At 42.9% G+C, this 16,702-nt stretch overlaps 1 protein-coding gene across 4 annotated transcripts in view; it reads left to right on the plus strand.

The window, feature by feature from the left end:
• Frmpd1 (FERM and PDZ domain containing 1) overlaps window positions 1-16,702 on the plus strand; it is a 178,140-nt gene that overhangs the window by 64,463 nt on the left and 96,975 nt on the right. The window contains exons 1-2 of one of the 4 annotated variants that reach the window (XM_010619410.3): window positions 7-401; window positions 3,293-3,421. The exons of 1 other annotated variant lie outside the window; for it this stretch is intronic. The gene's annotated coding sequence lies outside the window, so the exon portion shown is untranslated. Of the gene's footprint in view, window positions 1-6; window positions 402-3,292; window positions 3,422-13,737; window positions 13,871-16,702 lie in introns of those variants that run through there. 2 more of the 4 variants (XM_010619412.3, XM_010619415.3) reach the window with 2 other exon arrangements.

A 16,702-nucleotide genomic window follows, 5' to 3' on the forward strand; every position in this document is an offset into this window, starting at 1 on the left:
CCCCGGGCCTGTGCCTCCCGGAGCTGCAGGCTGCCTGCCCCTCGGCTTTCTCCGAGCCGTCCTCCACGGTGTGCTCCGCCTGCACCACTGGTCCCGGGTGACCCGCACCCGCCTCCGGTCCTGGTTTCCCCACTATGCGCGGGGGCTGGTGTGCAGGCTAGCTCGGGACCTGCAATGGTTAACTACACAGGATCGATGTGTCGCTTAAGTTTCCGAGATCTACACGGTGTAAAGATCGGCAAATCTGGAGGCAAACCTCGGTTCAGGTGCGGCCGCGGCCAGCGCCAACTTTCTGAGTGACCTCGGAGCAGCCCTCCCTGCCTGGCCTCAACAGCCACACCTGGGCCAGGAAGGATCCGCCAGGGACGATCAGCGAAGCGCCATGCCCGTGTTGCCATTTTGTGAGTCGAGGGGCACCCTGGAGTGTCTCAGCTCCTGGTTTCATTGTGGGGAGAGGGATGTTGGGACCCACGGAAGTCAGCCTCAGGGCTCATGTCGCTAACCTGCAGCAGCTTTGACTGGGCTTCAGGCCGAGTACTGAGTCAGCGTGTGGAAGTAAACGAGGCTCCCAGGGTTGGCTCTTGTGCCCTCCAGGCTGTGTGTCAAGACCCCGCTGGTTTTGTCACTTCTACCAGGGTGAAAGTGGTGCTCACTACGTGTTCATTAGGGACCTTCAACTATAAATCCAGAGAGAAATAGAACCTCAGGGTCTCTGTGATTAAGGGTCAGTTTGGGTGCAGGTAGCATTTCATCAAGAACCCACCAGCATTTGCAAATGGGTCTTTAGAAAATAAAAGAACCATTTGCAGTTTGCTTTGAGAGTCCCAAAATAGACATGGCAAGGATTAGTGAATGTTCGCCTTGCTTCCTTCAGTGCTTTGGACCATCATAAAATATTCAGCGGCATAATGATTTGTTTTCAGAGTGACTTATAGATCAGGAAATGTTTCTGTTTGTGAAGCAGTTACTTTTGTTAAAAATCTCAAAATGGTTGCTCAGGGAAAAAAATAATGTACTGTTTTAGGGGTCCTGACAGAGAGGCCATCATTTATTTGTTTTTAGCCTAAAGCCACATTGGAGATGTTTTTCAATCAAAATCATTTAAAAATCATTCTAAATCAGGAATCCCCTGGGTAGCATTCCACACAGGTGTGATTGGAGAGGTAAGCACATATTTGCCAGCACAGGTGAGTGCTAGTGCAACCACAGCAAAGCAAGCACCTGTATGAGATAGTTAAGTGTGGCATGCTGGAAGTTTAGCTCTGTTCTTTTGCCCAATATCTTCCTCATGCACTGCAACTTGTCTCCCTAGTGTATAGATAAAATGCATTACTATGAAAAGCTTCTTATGGAAGTGATTTTATTATTTTATTTCCTTCCTAGACATCCTGGTTTTAAGTTTCAAGTTTCATGAGTCAGAGGGCTGGTGAGAGTATGCTTTGTGACTGGAGCGGAGTTGTGATACTAAGTTTGCTTTTCCCAAGTGATACTCTGTATTCCAAGCTAATTTGTCTGGGCCTTTCATCACTCAGATGCATTCGAATGTAAGCCTGACGTTTCCCTCTTTCATTCTCTAGTGGTTCAGCAAGCTCTTTCTCACCACTCATTCAGGAAAAAATCAACGTGAAAATTACCGACAGACCCTCCTCCCCTTAGGGAGCTCAGGTTCTCCTGAAGAATAAAGAAGGGCATTTTGGGCTTTATCACCTGGGACTCCTGAGAACAGGAGATTGGGTAATTTCCAAATGAAAAGATTGGAGAAGTCTGCACTCTAGGAACAGGGAAGATTTCAGTAGGTAATGAGGCACTGTTTCTAGGCCAAGGAACTTGTGTGAGCAGAGGTACAGAATCTGGAATGCACAAAATACAGATGAGAACTATGAGTCTGGTTAAAGCACAAAAGCAAGCAGACCCCTCCAGAGCAGCAGACAGTGAGAAGGTGTTCAACGGGCTCTGAACCTGGCCTTGATCTCCATGGGCTTTGGGATATTGGGCCTCTGAGTGTCACTTTTCTCATTTGTCCAAGGGAAATCATGATAATTCTCAACTCGCAAGATTAGGTGAGACCATGTGTAAAAGTTCCTAACAGGATGTTTACATATAAATAGGTATTTGATAAAAGCATCGATATGCTTTTGGGCACTACTGGAGTATTACAGTGGTGCTTTTTGTTTTAGTTTGTGTGTTGATTTAGAATCTCTCCACCACAGTGGAGCTCCTGTGACATTGTGATGTGCACTCAGAATGCTTCCTGTTTCCAAGGGTGGGGGCTTTTTATTATTTGGAGGGTGCTCTGCACAGGTACTGATAGCAACAGCAGCCAGTGTCTTGTAAATACTGTTAGGTGCTGGAGGCTACAAATGGGTTAATCAGAAGACTCAGTGTCTGCCTCCTACGAGCTTATCACTATGCTCTCAAGGACCCAGGTGGGAGGGTTTGACAGATACAGTTATAAGTACCTCAGCTTTGTCCGTATATGCAGGGAACTGGTTCCTGACTCCCTTCTGCCTTGGTGAAGGTTGCTCAGCATTTGCAGTGGTCAAAGAATAGGACAGGATGGTGAAGAATAGCATTCCAATACCTGATGCTCCTGTGTAACACCACGTAGCATCCATCATACTATCCCTCACTTTTTCAGTCATGGTTATTCAAAGAACATCTACTGTGTGCCAGAGAATCGTTCTAGATGCCTTAGGGGTACATACAGTCCAACAAAAGGCAAGGTCCCTGTCTTCCTAAAGCTCATATTCTAGTAAGAGAAATAGAAGAAAGAAAGAAAGAAATTACAGGTTGTACGGAAAGCTGGAAGGAAATATGCAGGATAATATGACAGAAAGTAAAGAGAATGGGGCTCTATTTGGTGGTGGCGAGGGAAGGCCTGTCTGAGTCACTGAGAGCTATAAGAGAGAAGGAACCCTCTTGATCCCTCACCCCCATCCCAGCCTAGGCCATTGCTCTCTATCTGGCTTCTCTGCCTAGCATGTGCCTCAACCTCAGTGGTCTTGCTCACCTCCCCTGGGGAATGGTCTTTCCAGCCCCCTTGTTCCAGGGTTTTTATCATCCTCTGACCTCCTACTGTTCTTGGTACCTCTCATGGAGAAGCAGTTGCTGTCAGCCTTGAAGGATTTTGTGTGTGGTTCTTTGTGTATAGGACCACAGACCCCAGAAGCCCCCAGAATGGTGGACACAATGTCCCATTTCTCTCCATCCTACAGCCCTTTCCATAGAGCCTAGTGTAAGCTTGATAATGTGTTTGCTGTCTAGATTGACAAAAGCCTGTGATTTTCTCCAGATATGAAGAGGTTTGAATGAAGCCAGAAACACGATGCTGCTGTGTAGGGGTTGCGTGTGGTCTTCAGCTGAACTTGCTTGTGGCACTCTGACGCCTCCAAAACACACAGGGCCTTCATTCAATGAAAAGGTGATGCAGCCTCAGGGATGAGTCTGAAGTTTGGATTTAGCTGTTCAGTGTTGCCTATTTTAAATATATATATACTATGTAAGATTTGAACCTTCAAGTTTTTGACAGTAATTATTTATGTTATGAAACGCATTCTTTGATACCAAAAGATCTGATATGGAAAGCTTTCAAATACCAAACATGCCTATATACTTAATGGCATTCAGTTTATAAAATTTTGATATATTTACAGTGATTGTAGTTATGTCTATTCTATCCTGAGATATACAATAAATAATATATGCTTATATGATATATGCACACCCATGTTTATTAGTGGCACAGTTTGTAATACCTAAAACTGGGAAACAGCCCAATTGCCCATCAGTTGGAGACTGGATAAAGAAGGTGGTTTTTCTATAAAATGGAATGCTACTCAGCCATAAAGAATGAAAAACTAGAGTCATTCATAGGAAGATGGATATATATTGAGGCCATTCTCTTAAGTGAAATACATAAGACACGTGTAAATACGGAATCATTTCTCTGGTGTGAAAAATTAAAAGTGTAAATAAGATCCAAATTGTATAACTGACAATGTGAAATAGGAAGGAAAGGGCTAAAGGTATAGGGGAAGTGGAAAGGGCAGGGGAAAGGAAATAAGGGAAAAGAAAATAATATGAGAAAAGGAAAAAATGGAAACAAAGTCTTTGTAAATAGGGGAGGGTGGAGAGGGTGAAGGAAGGGCAGGAGTATGGGGGAAAAATGAGGACCAAGCCCTGTCATGTAAAGGTACAAGATCCCAATGATGAATGTAACTGTACTGTATACCTAAAATGTACCAATAAACTCCATGAGGTAAAATAAAAACAAAACCAAAAACCAATATATGCTTATGGAAGCAGTACCAGAACTGGTTTAAATTTGTCTTGGTAACTACAGATTACATTGTGCAGCTCTACAAATATGAGGGTTTTTCTTAAGTGACTGTCTGCCTGAAGGACGGTGTGAAACCTGACTTGGTGCTGGGCCAATCGATGTAAGGGCAGTAGCCATTATTTTCAGTGAACTGACACTGTATTTTCAGAGACTTATCTGATGTTTGGAGAGCTTTTTGCCAATAGTTAGAAATGGTTCAGGCTTCGAATTATTTCCCAAGCTGGCTGCTAAATGATGTGTGCCCTTAATACTTGTTATTTTGGAGAAAAGGAGAAAAAAAAAAAACACCGTAATTACTGCCTAGAAAAGATATGGTGGTAAATCTAAAAGTATAGAGGTATGTTCTTTTGACTTCTCTTAAGGAATGATCTGAGAACCTCAGCTATTTCAGTAAAAGGGTAATATGGCAAATTTTCAAAATTCTGATTGGAAAGAGCTTCAGAAAAATTCATCCAGATGCAACAACGCTTAGTTCTCTGAGATTTTTGAGAAGACAGATGTATAGGCGGAGAAGACATGCTGCGCTTCCTGTGCTGAACATACAGAATGTAGGGTGTAGTCCGCAGCCTACTACACGAGCAATAACAGCCCCCCAAAAAACCCTCCCCAGGGCTGACTTGTGAACATTAACATTTTAAACTACTTTGTTGTTTTCTTTGTTCCAAATGTAGAATTCACAAGGATGCAAAAGAAAAGGCAGTCATTAAAGATGAAGGTGCTGCCCGAGTGGTGGCATATGCCTGTAAACCAGCTACTTGGGAGGCTGAGGCAAAAGGATCATGAGTTTGAGGCCAGTCTGGGCAACTCAGAGAGAACCTGTCTCAAAATATAAAGGGCCAAGATTGTAGCTTAATGGTAGAGCACCCAGGGTTCAATCTCTAGAACCACAGTAAGAGAAAAAATGAGAATGCCATAGACTTATTTTTATGAGAGCTGTTTAATTGATAGCTGGAGTCTCTTTCTCTGGAAAAAAATATCAAGCTGAGGCTGTCCAGTGCTCTCCTGGCACCTGTGCATCTGCTATTGGCTCCTGGCAGTTAGTAATGTCTGTATGAAAATATGTGCTTTTCTTATTTATTTCTTCCTGGGGGTGGGACATTTTGTACATGGATGTAGGAAGAATTTCTTTCTCAAGTTAATTTATGGGTAGTTTTTGTATTTAGCTCTTTACAAAAGCTGTGTAATAAGTTTCGTAGTGTGAGTGTGTTTTATCTATATGCTGAAAACTTAGGTTCACCATAGATTACAGGATAGTTTAGCCACCATGCACTGACCCCCAAATGGGATTACTGACTCTAGAGATGATCAAGTGCAGCTTTGTCTGGGGCAGGACATTTCTGCTAGGACCTGCCAATCCTCCAGGCACTCCTATTCTACTCTCAATTGGTTCAGATTATTAAAAAGTTTTGCATTGTGCTGAGCCAGAAATCTTCCTTCAGGCAATGGCTGCCCCATTGCCCTTGATCCTGCCCTTTGAGGCCCCACAAAAAATCTATTTCTTCTTCCCTGTGACAGCTACATAGATCATTTGGACATTTACAGACAGGGATCAAGCCACCAAGTCTTCATTTCCTCAGGATAAAATGCCCCCATTTATCCAGTCCCCTGAAAATGACAGAGCTAAGAGTCAGACACAACTGTGCAGATGAGAGGGGTCTGATCAGTCTGGTGAGGGGCAGGACCACTGCAGCCTCACCTGAGAGTCTATGCTTATGTTGGCACAGTATAGGCCCACTTAGTCTGTGAGTGAGTCTCCTTCTGAGCTCCCTGTGGAGGCACTGGAGAGCTCTGTGCACCTACCGGGCTGTGGAAGAGAATATCCTTGACCAGTGGGCTGGTGTGGAGTGGCTATGGGGGAGCCAACCCCAACTCTGGAATTCAGATCACTCATCTATCTGACTACTTCTAAGTGCTGTTTTACTTTCCTTCATTGTAAGATTTGCTTTTCAACTACAGAAATATATCCTTTCATGTTTCTCAAGACCAAAAATCCAAAATCATGGTGTCAGCAGTACCACCTGCCAGGCGGAGACTGTAAAGGTAATCCTTTCTTTGCTTTTTCCAGCTTCTGGTGGCTGCTGTCATTTCTTGACCTGTGATCCTTTCACTCCAATCTTTGCCCCTTTGTCTCTCCTGTCTGCATCAAGTCTCTCTTTGCCTCACTCTAAAAGGGACACTTGTCATGGGATTTAGGGCTCACTTGGATAATCCAAGATAAGCTCCTTATCTGAAGATCCTTAGCAAAGCAAAGACCCTTTTCCAAATACTTTCCCTAATTTTATAGCTCTCTTATCTCTTGAGTGTTTTTGAACCCACTTGCCAGGGTCACTGGCTTCATGTCTGCAATGGGCAAGTTTGATGTATCTCCCTTCCTTCCGCATCCTGGCTTCTGCTCTGAAAGGTGCTGGTGTTGTCTGATCATCTCTGTTGGGCTGATTGGGTGGGGCCATCATGGGTCAGGCTGCTCAGAAAAGTGCAGGTCTTTCTGGTCCACACCCTCATTCTCACCAGCATGTCGGGCTAGTCAGTGGAGCTTTTATCAATGGGAAGAAGAAGCTGTGACTATTAAAATATTCATTACCAGTTCTTAGAGTTAGGAAAGATCCCACAGTAAATGTGCTCTGTACAGAGAAGTGACACAGAAAGACTTACGTTCTCACATTTCTCCTTAATTTAGTACAAGATTGGACTTGAATTTGAAAGAAATTATTTATCTTTCCAGTACCCAAATACGTCTTTCTATAGAAAACTAGGAAGTGCTTATTGGCAGTCCTAAAAGAGTGTTGTGTGATCTCCTTGCCCAACAGGTAGCCTCTTTCAGTGCCCTATTATCCTCTAAGTATGATTTGCAACCTGGTGCTGGTTCCTCGGCTCTCTGAAGGCAACTCACACTAACATGCTTTTCTCCAAAAAGTGTGGGCACCACTTTGTTTGCAGTTGACATTGCTGGGAACCAAAAAAGCCTCAGGACCAGCAGGAGTGCTGGGTTTGGTGCAGCTGGTAGCAGAGTTTAGGGAAAGCAGAATGACAAAACAGTGACCTGGGAGGGTCTGGGTTTGGAGCAGCTCCAGTCTCTCCACTCAGAGCTATTCCCTGCTGCTCCTTGAGTTCCTATCTCACATTGGCTCAGAGTAGCCTGATGGGCTGTTGTTCCAATTAGTCCTCCATGCTTTGATAAGAAAGGAAGCTGGGGAGCAGGGAGGGGAGGGAGGAGACAGATGAATCAGACAGTTCTCACCCCACCTGCAGCTGGCAGTCAGGGAGTGCTGGGCAAGGTGCTCTGCCTTGCAGAGGCCCATGGGAGCCAAACAGAGGGCTGGCCATACCTTGAGGGAAGGGAGGGGAGGGGAATGGGGGGAAAATAGGAACCAAGATAGATTATGTAAAGGTGCAAGTTTCCAGTGATGAATGTCATCATATTGCATACCTAAAATGTACCTTGAGGGAGACCCAGGAAGGCTTCCTGGAGAGACTGACATTTAAACTGAGACCCAATGAGTGAGTAAGAGATAAAGAGGGGCAGATAGAGCAGGGCACCCAAGGTGCCTTCAGCTGTGCCCTTACCAGGGCCACAGATTATTCTCTTCCTGGTAATTCAACCAGAGGTGTACTGGAAGAACCCCAAGTTTGAAAAGAAGTTTAAGGATCACCTAGTACAACAGATAATCTTTGCTTCTCATTTTGCTTGGTGGGTTTAATGAGCAATTTCCCATTTTGACAGATCTGTTTGGTGCAGCTGCTTTGAAATATCCCCACAGTATAGTGTCATCTATCTGCATGTCTTTTCTAGGCCGAGAGAGCCTCCCTTCTCACCTCTTTTGCCTTCCAAAATAACAAGGGGTATAACTTGCCACTCTTGACCATGAACTGCTCCCAGGCAGGCACTAAGCCCTGCTGTTCACTCAGACCAGAGCCTGGAAGAGTAACTGGTCCAAGGGAGAAGCTCAGTACACTGTGCTGACTGATGAAATGAGTGAGTGAGTGAGTGAGTGAATGAATTTGACAACTGCCTTAGTTGCATGTGGCTACCCCAGGCGAGTTCCCAGTAGTAGTCTACATAAGTCAAGAACAAACATGGCATTTTTACATGTTATACATGTTTCTGGATCAATTTGCCTTGGCAGCAAAATGCTAGCAAGTACTCAGAGAGTGGTACCTACTCTCTGCACTCTTAGAAGTTGAAAAGGCCACAGAGCTAATATCCAACCTCTGGAGCAGCTGTGTGGTCCTGGGACGTGGCCAAGCTGACTCATTGTCTAGCTGGCTCTTCCTTGGTAGTCTTACTACTGGGAACAGAGGGGCAGGAGAAAGTGCTTGGACTTCTTACTCCATGGGGCCTGGGTTTATTCCATGATCTGAGGCCCAATGTTTAGTTGCTTATTTAATTGGTGATTTCATTTTTATATAATCTGAAGGGATATCTGGAGAAGAGACATAAGACTTGTTCTCTGTGTTAAAGACTATCTAAAACCAAGCTTTGTTTTTTGTTCCCCTATGTTATTATTCTTTCCAAATTCCATCAAGTCCTCCAGTTTCCTAATTCCTCAAGCTTAAATCATTGCTGACATTTTTCTGTCTTTCACCTGCTCATTACCGACAACTCCCCAAGGAAATTTGGATAGTGCTTCCCCTGCCTGGGCCTGTTTCCTGTTTGTAGCCTGCGTTATTCCTCGGGTCCTTTGCAGCCTAAATACTACATTTATTCCCATAACAGAGACGGATCATCTACTTCCTGGAGGGTGATACTCTGAGGCTCCGGAATATCCTTTATCCTCATAGACATCACAGCCTCATGTAGGGAGAAACTAGCAAATAAGCTTAAGGAAATTCTATGGTAGGGGATGAATCCAGGGCTGAGGGAATCTGAAACAGGATAGCTTCTTGAGGAATGTTTGGGCTTTTTGCCCTCAGGAAAGAATTATCTAGAAAGGTTTGTTCCCTACATGAAAACATGGATGATGTAGAATAGGTTCTCCCATGGGATGAATATGATCAAAGTATGTTATATGCACATCTCAAAATGCCACGGAACAATCTAATATTATTTATAGTTAATATACATTAATATCCTCCCGGGATTTTTGCTCTGAATTGGGATTATCAATACAGAAAATCCCAATAGAGATGGCCCGTTTTAGGGGCCTTCTTTCCTCCTTTCTCCTCTGGCCTTCCTGCGAAGGGGGAAAAAAAGTTAGTCTTTGGAGTAGATTAACCTTTATACACAGAAGCTTTTGGAATATGCAGCTCAGCTGAACAAGCACTGTTTATGGGTCTAACAGAGAAATGTCTACGTAGATGCAGAATTACATGGCTAAAAAGAATTTATCTATTCTTTTGCCATGATTGTGTTCAAAACCTAATTTCCAAAAGCAGTTTCAATTTTCCCAGCTGTCTAGATGACAGTTAGATGCATACAAGCTGTGTCTCCTCATCCCCTCTCTTGCATTTATTCTGCCCAATTTAATTTAGTTAGATTCTATAAGCTTTTATCGATTGCCTATTAGACAGGTTTAGCCCAGTGTCAAGGCCTAGGGATATGAGGGAATGTATCACTACCCAGACATTTCTTTCTAGACCTCTAAAACATACCCAAGCGTCTGCGAAGAGTCATCTATTCACTGGGGATTGCTGAGTAGATTGGTTTATGTGCCAGGAGTTCTGTCCCAGACGAAGAGGTCTGGATAGATGTGTGCTGGGCAGTATTCTTGAGGAAGGTTTTTGGAAGAGTCTGGTAGCTGGGCCAGGCAGGGATTTCAAGCCAAAAGCTGAAATGCAGGGGAGAGGAAGCAGATTGGCAGATAAACTCAGTGCATAAATTTGGCATGAGTTAACTTTTCATTCTGCCCTAGCCTCTTGTCATATTTTAATAACGAAAATATTCCTTCAAACGCATGATGCCCTAGCATGCCACTGGGCTTCTGCACATGCAACTCCCTTTGCCTGACCTTTTCCTCTCCCTCACCTTCCAGTAAAACATTATTTCCCTCTCCTGGCTTCGCATAACATTTTGTCTATATTTCTCTCTTAATATGGTCCTAAAGAGCATAACAGACCCCTGGGAAACATCAGCTGAATAAATGAATGAGCAAATGCATAACTGATGGGTTCTGTGTCTCACTCATCTGCTGGAGCTGTTTGCAGAGAGAGCAATGGAGAGCACAAAGGTGAAATGAGGGTGGTAGGTTCAAGCCAGGAGACCACAGGGGCTGCTCTTGAAGGTGGTATGGGAAATACCTTTGGAGAGGGAGTAGGATGCTGTCCTTCTGATGATCAAAAGCACATAGTAAAAAGTAGTCTGAAAAATACCATGGCACCTCTACCCTTTGGGGAACATATGTATCTGGAACAATCAAAGAAATTCAAATAAAAGTAGCATTCCTCCTTTATAAATCTCCAGACTAGGAGTCAATGAGTGAGCAAAGGAATTAGTTTTCCCTCTGGCTGAGGGGCTGAGATTGGGATAATCTTTCTAGAGGGCAGTTGGGGTATAGCAAGGCTTTCACACTCATGCCCAGGTTTTCACCCAGCAATGCCAGTACTAGAGACTAGTCCTAAAAGAATACCTAAGGATGTATAAGGCAAAGGTAATTATCTCAAGGTTGTTTATAGTACAGACATTGAAAATAAACCAAATGTCCTGCAATAGAAGAGTAGTTTCAAAAATGATACTTCTACCTATAGTACATTAAAAAAAAAACATTGTACAATAGTAAAGGCACAAGGAATGTTTACAGTTTGTTTTTAAAGAAAAAATTAGGCCATCAACCAGCATATACAGTAAATTTCCAGTTTATATTGAAAAAGTGTTTTTTTTTTTTCACACAAAAAGGCTAGAAGGATAACTAGTACCTTACAGATTTTAGTCGATAATTATTTCTTTCTAAAGCACAAGAAAAATCTTCAAAATTTTCTACTGGACATATATAATTAATTTTATAATCAGGGAGGGAAACAATATTAAAGAGATAAGGTTTTGAGAGTATTGTTTGAGCTCTAGTGGGCTGAAAGCTAGCTGGGTACATCATTTATTTTGCAAATTCCAGACAGGTAGTATTTTCAGAAGGCAAAATGGTCTTAGGTCCATTTGTGTGAGTATATTTATAGAAATGAAAGCATTAAGGGGAGGAAATAGATTGATTCTTTTCCCCTTGAACTTTTGAAATTATTTTCTCCCCTCTATTTGTAATTGAACCCACAAAGCTATTCTTATTTCTTCCTTTCTTGGGCACTGTTGTAGATCTAAAAATATTAACTGGCTTAGGATGTGGGTTTTGCTAAAATAATTCCGCTTGAAGTCTTCACTGAACTCACTCACTCTCCCATGTTTAAACTGAGGTCTCAAGGAAGACCACCCTTTGAAATCTGTTTTGCAGTTCTACCAATGGATTTTGCTCCCAAGTTCTTTGGCAACCTGGGATTCTTATCCTGCACTGTTGGTATCCTGCACCCAGTCAACCAGATGTAAGGAACACAGGAGTATACAAAGGGGTTGGGTGCTGTGTATTGGAAGGATTTTTTCGGGACCAATCTGGCATCAGCTTATCCTGTGGACATAACATTAGTCTGCAGAAAAAGAGATCAGAGCCCGGTAGTGCCTTATTAAATATTAATTATAGTGATGCCTTTTGCCACACATATTCAAAAAGCTCTGGGCATTTTACAGACATTACCTCATTATCAGTTTTCAGTGATCTTGGGTGCAAAGTTGATGGCAAGTATTATGGTCTCCACGTGGGGCAGAACATAAAAATTTTATACAGTTAAACTTAGTTGTCCTCACTGGATAGCAATCAATAGAAGAGAATAGGGGCAGTTTTGTGCGAGTCTTCTTCACCATTTGTCTGCATGAATTAAATTGTTTTCTTGTGTTTTGCCCCACAAACATTCATTGGATGCCTATTGGGAGCAAGGCATAGTGCTGAGCACTCTGACTAAAAGTAAAATTCAGCCTGTTTAGTCCACGCTTAAAGCCTTTGGTGATCTGGCTTTTACTTGCCTCTCCTACCCTGATACCTCAACCCTACTTCATGTATCCTTTGTCTCTCACATTCTTCATCCTGATCTGACCTTGGGGTCTTCAGAGTAGTGCAGTGCTGTCCCTATCTGTGTAGTTGCATTGCCCTTCTTAGGCCTAGGCTCCAGTGTCTTTTTGCCCATTCCTGCAGATCTCCCTGGCCTGTCCTTCATGGACCATCTCCCTTGTGCACAAAACCTCCCTGATATCTAGCCCCACTGTATCCACAGCTGAATATGATCTCTCACCATGAGCTTCCAGGCTTCCCACCAGCTCTGGTCCTTGCTACCTTTTACTTTGTATTTTAGTGATTTCTGTATGCTCCTTGATGGTATTGCAAACTTCTTTACTGGAAGGATGGTTAATGCATCATTGCGTCTCTCTCAGTGCCTTGCACTCATTAGATATACAAGTACTAATTGTGTAAAAAGAAAGAAATGGGCACAATTTTAGGCTAGCAGTAAGCAGTCTGTGGAGCTGTTTTGGGTGCAGAGGACAGAGATTACTGATAAAACATGGCCTAACTCATACTTTGATTCTGTTCACTGAAGCCCCTTGCTGCCTATCACCCTGTTCTGTCCTCTTACTGCATCTGCTCTCACACCATCTTTCATTCAATACTTGTATATTAAAAATATTTCTTTCACAGTGTTTTAGTGGAGGCATAGGAAAAGGAGACAATTAGAGCAGGTTTTAGAAGGTTACTTCTGCACTTGTTTCTTTTTCAATCTCATTACTGTAGGGGATCCTAGAGTTGCAGAGGGCTTTATCCAAAGCATTCTCTGTTCACGAGCTGGCATAAAGACTGAGATCATCTCATGCTCCACCTGTAGCAGGCTGTGTGAGGCTGGGCAGGTTATTTAATCTTCTTGTGGCGTCATTTCCCCATCTGTTAAGGGGGGATAACGGACTTGGGGCTGATCTAGCTCCCTGGGATGTGTGAAGCTTACTGAGCTAATGCTGTTGCTATTAACCTTAGCTGAAGACAACTGGATAGAACCAGCAGGAGACCAAGTATTAGTTGGCACAGAATGAACTCTACGACCATAAAATGGATGAATCCTAAAACCTTGGACATCATCTTTTGTGTCGTCCTTGGCACAGAGAAGCTGGTTTGCCAATCAAAGAGCTGTGGGGTTTCCTTTCTTATCTGGCTCAAGTGGCTGAGGTCTTGAGGATGATGGGGACATCTGGTGGACTTCACGAAAGGGGTCTCGAGCCCCCTTTGGGTGCCCCTTGCCCAATTATGCCACTCACGCACCGAGAGGTCCGGCAGGAGATCTTTATTGTAGGGAGGCGAGCGGGAGGCAGGAAGGCAGAGAGTGAGAGAGCGAGATAAGAGGAAGTGCTGGGCTATTTATAGGGCAGGCAACGGAAGATCCTTCCTTGGGAGAAGCGGTCTTTGTTATCCCATCGCAAGCCAGGTTGCCTTTTGAATTTCACGCCTTGCAGAAGCTCTAGTTTCCCGCTTTACAATTTTGGCGGGAGAAAGGACTAAGTCGGGGAAGAACCCGGAAGTAAGATATAAAATGGCGAGGAGGGGGGGTTATATTTTAACATGTGCTATCTCCTAACATTCCTCACTCTTTGATTTTGGATGACAGTCGACAGCCAGCATGTCCATGGCAGGCGGAAAAAGGGGCGGAGAGTCTGTCTTCTGTATCTACTTCCTGCTGAATTGGGGCAATGAATCAACCTAGGGGACAGGCCTGGAGGTTGGCTGGCTGAGTTGTCCTTTATGAACATGGAATTGTTGGCAGCAGCAGCGCTATCATTGGAATTGTTGGTTGGGCTTCCTGAGAAAAGTCCAAGCACACAAATCAGTTAATGAGGGAGGGGAGAGTAGAAGATAATTTGTATGAGGCTGTGGACTGGTTGGAGGGTTATTAAGAACAAGTATAAAGGTAAAGATTGTGATTTCAGACAGGGTGAAATCTGATAAAGTTTTTGGAGTCATGTATTAGTGATCCAGTCAGCTATGTAGGTAACAGGAGGAGGGTGGGGAACAAACCAGAAAATATCAGTCCAAAGATCATTTAGAAAATGTTTAAATTGAGCCGAGATCAGAGCTATGGTTAGTTGGTTGGCTGTCATGTAACACGGTGGTCTCACTGGGGTCTCTGGCCTGAAGTATCAGCTGGTGAGCCATCTGTCAGGAGACTTGAGTGAAGAGGTGACTGACCTGGGATTGAATAAGATGGAGAACACAGGGGGCAACTGTATAAGTAGATATGGAAAGGGCAGCAGAAATCAGCTGTGGGCCAGTCTGAAGAGTGGCAGGAATTTGATGATTTGGTCAAAGAACTGGCATAAGGTGGCCTGGAATGTGATTTCAGGAGATCCTACCTGGGTCTGAAGGAGGGCTGAGTTAGGCTGGGAGAGAGTCAAGGTACACACCAGGGGTCTATCGGCTTGGGTAAGGTTTAGGAGAGAAAACAGGAGCAGGAGAGGAGCCATTATTGTTTCCAGTAATTAGGAATGGCAAAGAATGAGATTATGAGGTAATAGGCCAATGAGAGTAAACACCTGGAAGTAAAATTATAATTGGGAGGAGATATTGTGGCCAATCCTATCTCAAGGACAAGTCCCAGAAGTATTAATATAAGAAGATTTAGGATATCAATGGCTGTTTTAGTGTGAAATAGGTCACAATACCCTGTGAGAGGATGAGAGGGTAAACAGTTAGGTTGGCTTATCTGACTCAGGACTGGATGATGGTGAAGGATCCCGGGCAATACTTAAATTTAGAGCAGAGCTTTGAGTGCATTGTCTCCTGGAGTCAAAGTCTATGAAGTTTTTTGGATAGACCTGTTTTATTTTAGAGTGGTGGTAGCTGAACTTTAGTTAACTTGACAGCTGTGGGAGTAACCATAAGTGTCTTATATATGGCTCTTTTCATATATAAAGTCTTTTAAGATATAGGGTGGCCTTCCAAACAAGATCTCATATGGGGAGAACCCAGTATGACTTGGGGTATCTTTTATTTAAAAGAAGGTCAAAGGGAGCCGATCAACTCGTAACCTGGTGTTATTTGACAATATTTACTTTAAGGGTATAATTTATCATTTTTTAACCTTACAAGAACTCTGAGGTCAATAAGCAGTATAACAGTTTAGCTAGATCTTATATAACCTGTTATAAATGCTGGCCCATTGTCATTGTCTATGGAGAGAGGCAGACCAAACCTTGGAATTTTTAATAAAATCTTGTATAGTTCTGAAGCCCTCTGTTTTTATAGGGAAGGCCTCAGGCCCTCTAGAAAAAGTACAGACCCATATTAACACATTTATAACCTTTATAGGGAATGGGTGTCTTAATCAAGAGAAATATTTGGGAGGAGAATGGGCCTCAAAAGTCTGTCATTAGTGTCTGTTTATTGATTGTCTCTTTTGGTTATTCTTTTCTGATGGGTGTTTAAGACCATATTAGAGTGAGACCTGTGTTAATCAATATGAACCTCTTGTTATCTATCTGCCAAGGTCAGTTAAGTCTCTTTAGGCATTATTTTGGAACCATGTAATAGAGCCTCTCAGCTCCCAGTGTCAGCTGTTAGGATGGGTCCTGGTCTTGCTTGACCATGGTGCTTTTAGTAAAAGCATGGAAGATTTTTCTGGTGACCCTCCTTTAGCACACATTACATTTGTCCTCTGGTGTCCAGCAATCTCCCTGTTCAGGAGGTTGGGTGACTTACCAAAGACGTAAGGTGTTGTAGAAAAGGTTCCTTCATATTTTGGATCTTTGATGACCTTGGAGGGCCAGAGCCAAAATATTGGCAATCTCCTTAGCCCAGTTACCTTTTAGTGTTGGTCTCTGCACTTTGGTGGTTGAACACCCAGAAGAGAAGATCAGTGACATCAGTAGTATAGTAGGAGTTTAACTATCCTAACTATCTAGATAGCAAGTATCCTGGAATTTCAAATATAATTGGAGGGCTATTATTTTATCAGTCATGGTTGTTTAAGTAGTTAATTTTTTGTAGAATATTAACAGAAAAACTTGTAATCAGGAGTCACACATAATGGTAATATTTTAGCATGACGACCATGAGGACATCTTGGTAACAAACTTAGATGTGTATCATAGTATAGAATAGCCATTGTTAAATGTATTCATCTTTAAAAAAAATATATATATATAGAAAAAAAACAAAAAACCAAGAAATATATTTAAGTTATTACCTTTTGATACGGTACCATCTAAGGAAAGTGTATGGGCCTATAAATATACCTGTAACCATAAGTAGGAGGAGCGGAAGAGAGAGGATAATACCTGGATCAAAAGGTTATTGTCATAAACAATGTGAATTTCTTTATACAAAAACTATTATATTTTGAAGATAACCATCATAA

Source organism: Fukomys damarensis, unplaced genomic scaffold (genome assembly GCF_012274545.1).
Source record: "Fukomys damarensis isolate Sample0158 unplaced genomic scaffold, DMR_v1.0_HiC HiC_scaffold_36, whole genome shotgun sequence".
NCBI classification, from domain to species: Eukaryota; Metazoa; Chordata; class Mammalia; order Rodentia; family Bathyergidae; genus Fukomys; species Fukomys damarensis.